The 8,140-nt window shown below is 40.8% G+C and overlaps 1 long non-coding RNA gene across 1 annotated transcript; it reads left to right on the forward strand.

Moving 5' to 3' along the window:
• Window positions 1–1,400: 1,400 nt before the first annotated feature.
• On the forward strand, window positions 1,401–6,889 carry LOC311042177. Its single transcript, XR_014600471.1, has 5 exons — window positions 1,401–1,587; window positions 2,129–2,340; window positions 6,092–6,204; window positions 6,517–6,617; window positions 6,794–6,889. It is a non-coding gene; the product is annotated as an uncharacterized lncRNA (long non-coding RNA).
• Window positions 6,890–8,140: the final 1,251 nt, after the last annotated feature.

The raw sequence follows: 8,140 nt of genomic DNA on the forward strand, positions 1-8,140 counted from the left end.
GATGAAAGAAAGACACATTACACATTGTTGGTTTGTGAAGGCGTGATAGCATGGGAAACATTTGTAGTGGCGTTGTGTGAAAGTGGTGTGTGCTGTGGTGCTTTGTAAACATGTTATGGCATGAATGTGAAGAGGCATGAAATAGAGGCAAAAGAACGTGCATCCGTTGTAAAGACAATCGTACATTCGTGCAATAGAAAGGGTGTGAATTAGCATGGGGAAAAGGCAGCGTTGTAAAAAGCATACACATAAAAGCGAAGATGAAAGAAAGAGGTGAAAACATGTGTTAAAAAAACATTGCAAAGTGCATTGTGTATGTGAGTGTAAAGAAAGGCTCCATACTAGAGAGTGGGCTCAACTGGGGAGATCTTGAAAGAACCGCTAAGAAAAATGTTGTAAAAGAAAGTATATGCTGTCATACTACGTTGGATGTTTCCATAGTGTAAAAGCAACACCACATGAAGCCACAACCTCCCCAGTTTGATTACAGAAAGAGAACATCGGTCAAAACAGTCAAAATATCATCGCCGCCGCTAGCATCACTCAACGCCATTGTCGGGAGTTTACATCTTGAATTATTTAGCGGAGTGACGAATCTGCCGATCCACACAAACCATCTTTTGACCGGGAGGCATGCGTTAATCCGACAGACCTTTTCTCCGACTATGTGGCATCCGCGTGCGGTTAGGGTTAGGGTGCGGGTTTGGTTCGGGTTTACTGTTTAATGTCGGAAGCAACACCCCTTCAACCTCAAATATGCCCTTAAACATCTCATCGATGTGAAAGGCCTGGCTGCACAAGAGAAGGTGGAGATGCTTCACAAATCTGATGATTGGGGGTTTGAATCTTAAAGGTCCGGTGCAATGACATTTTCTGATTTTTTTATACAACTAGATTCTGACAAGGAGCACGTTTTTAAGATTGAGTAATTAAGATTGTTTTTTTAGGGACTTTTGATATAAAAATACACAAAAATGAGTTTAATTTGTTTTGGGCATCTATTGTTAGGTATGCCCATATAATAACGTGCAGCTATGAGTATCACACAGGTGAACAAAATCAAGATAAATTCATACTCATAAAAGTGTATGTAACCCAGCTATAAAATATGTTATACTTTAAATAGTATTAAAATCATTTAATGAATGGTTTGTTTAAAAAGTGTTAAAAGCCTTTAAAAAGGTATGTGTTTTTGTTTAAAAACGTAATGTATTACTCATGACTAATTCATTAGGAGTTTTGTTTTGTTTAAAAGTAATGTTTTCTTGTTTATTCTGACCAGCACTTATGGGGTTAACATTCCTGTGGGGAACGTAGCTAGTAGAGTGTGTTGCTGCCCGGACGGGAGAGAGTGGGACACATGCAGAAAGAGAGGGGACGTAACGTAACGAGTGGTTTCATTCAGAGACATTCTGCATGATAATATACGTTTGCGTGTAATGTGTGTCTTACATGAGTGTTTGCACAACAGTCAGTATAAGAGGACAAGCTGCACGTTTGGAACAACAACAACAAGAGGACTTTGTACACGACATTCAGAGACTGTTGTTTTCTGTTGTGCTAAAGGCTAACGTCAACAAGCTCACAGTGAGTCTAGAGCAGTGGTTCTCAAACTTTTTCATGTCAAGGACCCCCTAATTGACACTTATTACCCCGCGGACCCCCATTTGAAAAGATAAGCCAGGGACCCCAATAAGAGAAGGTTTTTACGGCTCTCTAGCAGTGATTCTCAACCATTTTAATTTCAAGGACCCCCCAGTTTGACATGCATTAGGCTACGGACCCCCATCTAGTGGCATTTATACCTCTGGGACCCCAATTCACATTGTAAAACCAATGTCAATGTAACTCTGAGAGTGTACAAATGGAACCAAATGGACCCGTTAGGGTCCATTTGGTTCCATTTGTACACTCTCAGAGTTACAGACCCATAAGGGTCCATTTGGTTCCTGTCCATCATTTAGCTGGGGACCCCCTGGAACCCCCTCAAGTACCCCTGGGGGTCCCCGGACCCCACTTTGAGAACCAACGGTCTAGAGTCAGTTCATAGCACGTGAACAGTCGTTTCTAGGCCCAGTTTAACTTCCACAGTTGAACTGTTAAGGTGATAGTCTGTTGTTCTCTACAGTTCTCTGGCAACGTGGGATGAGAAGATTGTGTCTGGACTGCACTACATGCTAGCCTGCTTCTAACCTGCACCTGTGAGTGACTGTTGGAGTAACAAGGAACATTAAGGTATCACTCTTTTATTTCTGCTCACCAAGGAGTGAAGGGGCCAATGTGATTTGAGGCCACAACGCACCCAAGCAACGACCAGGCCTGCAACTAAAGGGGTTTAAGGTAACTTAGTATAGTTTTGCTGGCTTTAAGGTGTGTGAGAGTGTGTGTGTGTGGGCCCACAAATTATAATAGTAGTCCTTAAGTGACTTGGTGTTGAAAGGAAGGTGTTACACTTTTGAGTAATATCTGTGAGAAGGTATTTATTATTTTTGGTATTATGCAATAACAGTATTGTGGTATTTTGTATTCCTGAAAGAAGAGGGGTATTTGTCTTTAAGGTTTTGAACCTGCACAGTGTTGAAAGAAAGAGTTGAAAAGTGTTGTTTACATGCACATGTCTATTCTATTTTCTATTTTGCACCAATCATTGCACAAATAACTAAATAATTGATATTATATTTTTCTAACTACTTGGTTGTGTGAATTCATTTCATTGTTACCTTTTAGATAGAGGGTCCATTTGGTTACAGACCTAAGTATTTAAAATTGAAGCTAAGAGAGGCTTATTTAATATACTTTGGGTTAAAAACTGCATGGAAAGGTAAATTGATAACTGTGTGACTTTAAAAACTGCTTTTGCATTTATTATTATAAAAGAGATTCAAGATAATTAATACTGAGTTAATCAGAGTTAAGTTAAATGTATTTAAAATAACTCAAAAGCCCTCCCCTCAACCACGTGACGATCGAGGGGACCGCTACATGTATATCCCTCCTCACACTTTCACTCACTCAATGACATATGTCAGTAACATGGTCAGTATCATGGTCAGTTAAAACTTAGTGTCAAAAGTAGCAGAAATAAGCGATCTACAAGACCCCAACATATCGTGTGTGTGTGTGTGTGTGTGTGTGTGTGTGTGTGTGTGTGTGTGTGTGTGTGTGTGTGTGTGTGTGTGTGTGTGTGTGTATCTTTAATTTACAGAGAGGAGGAAACCAGACAAACTGCTGTCCTGTGCATTTAGGGGAATAAAAAATACCATTACATCACCCTAATAATAATAATTTGACCTATTTGATCCTGTGGCGTAGACTCAGTTTCCAGCTTTACCCAGCTGATGGTTTACCACAGTTAGGGGTCCAATGCCTTGCTCATAGACACGATGACACACTCCGATGAACTCTCCAGGTGGATTCTCTCTCCATTGAGCTATGAAGCCTCGCACTGCACCTTCCATCACCATGTCCTGAGACACTTGTTCAGACCTACAGTCTGTTCTGTGTTCAGAATGTTCAGGTTTTGTTTACATGCAATGATGGGGTCCTTTCCACATGCAGTAATGTTATGCTAGTAACACTAGGTTAGAGGGGAGTGCCGACGCGACGCGTTGTGAGCTTTTAGATCTGTTATTTTCAAACATTTTAGTACTTTAACTTTTGGTACTTTAAGCACATTTTGATACCAATACTTTTGCATTTTTACTCAAGTAAACTTCTACATTGCAGTATTGACTTAAGTCAAACATTTGAGTACTTTTTCCACCAGTGAAATTCATTTTATTTAAATGGATTTATGCCTGATTCAAACTTACTTTATACATAGTAACTAAGTTAACTAAGGCTTCTAGGTGTAAACATTTACTTTCTACTACATCAATATGTTTGTGTTTTAATGTACTGTATAGTTCAAAACCATCTGCAACAGTGCATCTAAAGTCCCTTTGCCCACACCTTCTCAGAGGAAATGACACTCAGACATATTAATGGGGTGGGACTTGAACCTGTGACTTTCTGTTTACCGGGTAGTCTCTCTACCTATTCAGCTATGGCTGTCTCTTTTGCCAGATTGGTTCTCTAACATTTTCATGACAAGGACCCCCAAATTGATATGTATATGGCCGTGGACGCCCATGTCAAAAGATGTAGTGCGAGGACCCCCCATAAGAAAGATTTAGATTTATAACTTGGGGGGAAAAAAAGAGTGTTCCAAATTTGGCAAGACGTTGTGTACAGCTTGGTACATTGTCAGAACATGGACTTGAACTTGCAATCTCCCGTACCATAGACAGGCACCATTACTCAGTGAGCCACTGGCTCTATCTGAACAGATTATGCTGGGGTGGCGATTATAAGGATTTGTTTAAAACGTCAAGATTCTTCTGATATTTGTGGGACTTGAACCCAGGACCTTTTGGACATGCAGAAAGAGTCTTTTCACAGTGAGCTATTGTGGTGACTGTTAGAACAGCCAAATAGAATACATTGATCACAAAAAAGACAGAGGATTTTTTCCATAAACATTGAAACATCTAAGCTAAACTAAATCATTTTAACTGCATATTTTGATGTGTATTTTGTTGCAGTAATTAAGGAAGTGAAGGGACAGTGGGAGTTACAGTGGTTCCTCCTTGATCTGAAGCATGTTTTAAACACCACACTTAAAAGCACTAAAGAAACATGTGGAAATGTGTGGAGGTGCCATAGGCAAGCGAGTTCTGGCGTGGACACCTAGGCGACCTTCTAAACAAGGCCAAAGCAGGTTCAAGTCTCGCCTAGGCACTGAAGCACATACTCATCGATGTACTCTGTTACCCCTGGTGTACGGGGATGCAGTACAGTGGGGCCGGGGAGCGGTTTAGCTCCCCGGTGTTTCCACACAGTAAAACTAGGTGGTTATGGCAAAAGAAATCACACCTATCTGAACTTTTATGTAACCAAGGTAACAATGACAATTAGGTGAGGTCACTTCCTGAACTGCACTCCTCCCACCTCACTGTACTAGCACTAGCATTAGCATTAGCAGCAGCAGCAGCCAGGTAAAGTGCCTTTTATTTTCCACAGAAACGCCACTGTCAAGTCAAGACTCAGAAAGGGAGCTTTGACTTAGTGCTGAGAGCCTAGTGCCAATCCTCTTCCTACTGGCCCATGTATAGTCAAAACTACACCCCTGCTTTACACTACATTTCCCAAAATGCACCAGCAAAATGGCCGCTCATTACCTGATGGGAAGCACCTTCAAAGGAGTGGAGGTGCTCAATCATTATACAAACACACTTCAGAGAGAAGGAACTCCCGAAAGATTTATATTTAAAACTTAAAAAGAATATATATATTTATTCCAAATGTCTTTATTTTCACACAATGTCAGGATTAAGAATCAAACTCACAACCTTCTGTTTCTCAAGCAGGCTTTTAATCCAGTGGGCCACTGTGCCATGCCTAAATTTGAAGGCCAATTAAATAATGACAGAAAAGCCAAAGGCTTGTTTCCATTGGGGTTCATTAACATTGAAACATCTAGACAAGTAACAGCACAGCAAACCATAGACAAAGTAATATGCTGTAAAGTTCTTTTTTCTTTTCTTTTTTTAAAGTACTGTTGTGTGTTGTTCTACAAACAGGAATGAAGACAGCTGGTAGCACAGTGGGTAAAGTGGGTAAAGTCAATGCCAATGCTGCCAACATGTTCCAGAGATTGTGGGTTCAAACCCCACTCGCTCTTTACCCCGAAAAACTTCCTTTAAACTTTTTTTTTGGTCCCTAACATTCATCGAGCTCTGGACTTAGTAAATTTATTTTTTCACCATTTACCGAAACGAAAGTTGGTCACTACCGAAACGAAAGTTAAATCCGAAAAAATCACTAAGTGTGGAGGCCAAAATCGTCCCCCCAAAAACCTGTTAGGAGTACGTTTCAGGCAATTTAGAGTTGATGGGTACTGTAGTACTTTGTAGTGACTTTTTTTGGTCACAAGCGCTCGTTTCTAAATGAGGCTATATATTTATTCACATGATTCAGACAGGTTCTTTCTTACTTCAAATCAAGACAAATGGTTTAATTATGAACATGGAATGTTATCCCTTATTTCCAGATTGCCAACATCCTCGACAGCCATGCTGCTACTCTGAACAGGAAGTCAGAGAGAGAGAGAGAGAGAGAGAGAGGTCTTCTTCATGAACACTCAGAGCATTGTGCAGTTCAGAAGTGAGTATATCCTAGGATATACTAGCGCTCTTTCTGCCCGTCATCCTCCACCCTTCACATATCATCGTTTTGAAGCTTAGGCTACTTAGGCGACTAACCAAGGGGCAATGTGAAGACCTGTTGAGTGTTGTTCAAGTGTTCAAGTGTGTATTTGCACTTCGTGAAGAAAAAAAAGCTGACATGGCCAACGTGCTCAACTACATATTCTCCCACGCCCAAGTTCCCAAAAATAATCTCCTGGTCACTAGTTAGTGTACAAATTGAATGAACACTGGGGATTTGACTGTGTACGTTGTCCTCTTGCGTGTCTAGGACCAGCTGTGTGGGCGAGATCCCACCCTCGTTGATGACCATCCTGACCGAGCTCACCCAGCTCAGCAAGACGACCAACGCCATTCAGCTGAATGAAAATGGTATGTGGCTACAGCACACATACAAAGATGCCCCATGTGAAACCGTTAAGTCACCACTTAATCATTAAGGGGTGACTTAGCAGGATGCATTAAGGTTTAATGCATCCTGCAGCAGCTATATTAATTCATGACCAACTGAAAATAATTGATGCCCAAATTATTTTACACTCCCCCAGGTGCTGATAGCCTCCCACCTGCCCTCCTATGAGCTCAGGCACAACCAGGTGGCCTACACTTGACGGACAGCACTTCAAACTCAGGGTGGAGCGACAGCACCTGACAGTCCATGTCATAGGTATGGTATGAGCTCAATACCCTTGATCTGCTAATGATTTGTGAAATGTTTCAGTTCCAGAACTGCAGGCACTGAGGCAGCATGTGGGCGACCTCAATCACTCTGCTGGGACAGATTTGACAAATTTAAGTAAAGGCCTCACCCAAGTAATGCCACCTTTTTAACTTTAACCTGGTTACTAAAAGTTTTATGAGATTACAATTTCATTTGCGATAAACAAATGGTATGTTGTAATGCAAATGAGCTGAAAGTAGTGGCAGTATAACTATGATCTATGGTCTCTTCACTTGACTCTACAGATGTACAGATATTTCCAGACATTCTGACATTCTGCATTTGGGCAAGGCCCGTTCTCCCGCTCTGCAATACAGACACGACACCCGACCAGGCGTTTGGAGCAGGAGGACAGCATGGGCTGTGTCATTGGTTCTATTTAGAAAAAGAAAGAAAAAATACACGCAAGAAAAACACACATTTTATCATTTATCATTGATATTATACACACATTTTTCAGTGTCCACACCAGCCATAACTGGTGTGGACTAGTCTAGGTGGACAAATGTCCGTCTTGTGACATGATGTCATCAATAGATACAATTTTGGTTTGATAAAAAGTTGGGTTTGAAAATCAGACATTTATCTATGCTAGTATGGATAGCTGACTCCATTCATATTTGTTGAATGATTTCTGATTCTCTTTGTTTTATTTCCTGAAAAGCAAAGTCTTAACATTTTATTTACTTGTCTCTCAATCCATATTTTTTTCTTTTACGTCAAAATTTTATATACAGTCAATATATTTTAACCGTTCAAGCCAGTTGTCACAACACTAATTCCAATACTATATTGGATTATTACTGTGTTACCGATGCAAAATGGAAACAATACCTCTGCAGAGTAGGCAGGCAAATGCCTGTTTGGCAACCGGTGCCTGTGGTTCCACCAGCTCCTGGGTAGCAGACACTACACCTTGAATTTTCTGTGTGACCTATTGCAGGCCTTGAGCTCCATCTAGAAGGTCGCGCACATGCTGCCTCAGGGACTGCAGTTCGGACGGCTCAGTTCTGGAACTGAGACATTTCACAAATCATTAGCAGATCAAGTTTAAGCTTTGAGAACAAACATTCTGGAGTGAAAAACAGGTGAAGCAGGATTATAGTGCATACTTAAGCACTTGACAGACTTAATGCTGCTGTGAAAAAACTGAAAATACAATCTTAGGCCTACT

This window comes from Gymnoscopelus microlampas (assembly GCF_963454915.1).
Source record: "Gymnoscopelus microlampas genome assembly, chromosome: 3".
NCBI classification, from domain to species: Eukaryota; Metazoa; Chordata; class Actinopteri; order Myctophiformes; family Myctophidae; genus Gymnoscopelus; species Gymnoscopelus microlampas.